The sequence below is a fragment of the Megalopta genalis genome, chromosome 12 (genome assembly GCF_051020955.1).
Source record: "Megalopta genalis isolate 19385.01 chromosome 12, iyMegGena1_principal, whole genome shotgun sequence".
Lineage (NCBI taxonomy): Eukaryota > Metazoa > Arthropoda > Insecta > Hymenoptera > Halictidae > Megalopta > Megalopta genalis.
The window spans coordinates 7945883-7947336 of record NC_135024.1 but is presented as its reverse complement, the minus strand read 5'-3'; positions in this window follow the sequence as shown (position 1 = coordinate 7947336).

Here is a 1454-nt window from a genome sequence, read left to right as displayed (position 1 = left end):
CCGAGGAGAGTTCATCCACCTTTCAGCTGGTAAACAAATGTAGATGGAAATCGAAGCCGCATCCGCCCTGTGATTCATTGTAGTGCCCAGTGCGTGTAACACAGTGTCTACATCACGGTCACCCGATCCCAACATCTGAAGTTCCCTACGCGGTTCTCAACTTGCTGCTACACGATTCCACAAAAGTACAACACCGAGTCCATCAGCTTCCAAAAAGAAAAGAAAAAGAAAAAATCACAATCCTATTACACGCATTCTCCAAAATTGCACGAATCCATTTGCGGAGCATCTGGCCAGAATTCGATCCCCAATGCTCCTCCTTGAAGTCAAGGAGCAACCCCAGTCACGTTCATCTCCGGAGGATCGATCGATAGACGCAGGAAACTTTCCCTCGCGCTGCAACACGATCGTCGCAGTATCGTAAACACAAGAATGCGCTTTATCTTAACGCGATAGAAATTTTCTCGCGGCGAACGGGGACAAGGTCGACGGTGTTCGCGCTAGGGACAAGCGTATTGAAAGATCGAGAGAGATAGGTCGGCGTATGATTCGGTGGGTCCAGCTAGTGGCTAGGGGTTGGAAGCCGCGCGGATATCGTGCTGGAAATTCGAGGACTCCGGTAATTCCGCGATACGAGGGTAACGAGGTTCCTGGCAGATTATCTACCGCCTGGCCGACAGTGGCGGAGGGGTTGTTGGCAACGTGTATCGTCCTGTCCGGGCGGGCGCATCGCGGAAAATATCGATTTCCCCTTCTCCCTCTGTTTCGCTTCCTCTCGGGCATTTTGGTCCTCTGTAGCCGTAGCCGGGCGGCGTTTAACAAGCGCGTTACGTTGCCCCTTTTAAAAGATCGCACTTCTGACTTCAATGGGCCGTGTAATCGGATTAGGATCAGCACAATGCTCCTGCGAATGTGTAACGTTCCGCGCGGATTCCATCTGCTAGATTTATCCTGGCTGCGCCCGGCGCATATGTCCGGCCTCCCTGTAGTCGTCCTTCCGTCGCGACCAGAAATCTTGGCGCGCTTTAAGCGCCTCCGGCGGGTTCACGCTTTGCTGAAGGATGCACCGGTACATGCCGACGCGGACCGATGCACGTTACTTCGTTCGGAAGACTCGCTGCGGCTTAATGTTTTGCGTTTTCATCTTCCGGAACAAGTGCTCGACGCTCTCGCCGAAAGAACGGCCTTGGTCGACACGCGAGAGACTTGGAGCTTGCGGCGATGCCGCGAATCGTGGGTCGAGATCGATCAGAAGCTGCGGATTCCTGGCCAAGATAGCCGCGAATCAATACATATTGCGTTAGTTTATGTTTCGTTACGGGCGTTCGTTTATTCACTTTTTCACTGTCCGCGTATATTAAATATTTATTTCGTGGGTCGAGGGGCTATGTTTTCTGAAAACATTTTTGAAATACTGAAACTAGCGAGTATTTCGAGTCTCTCAGTTTTACTTG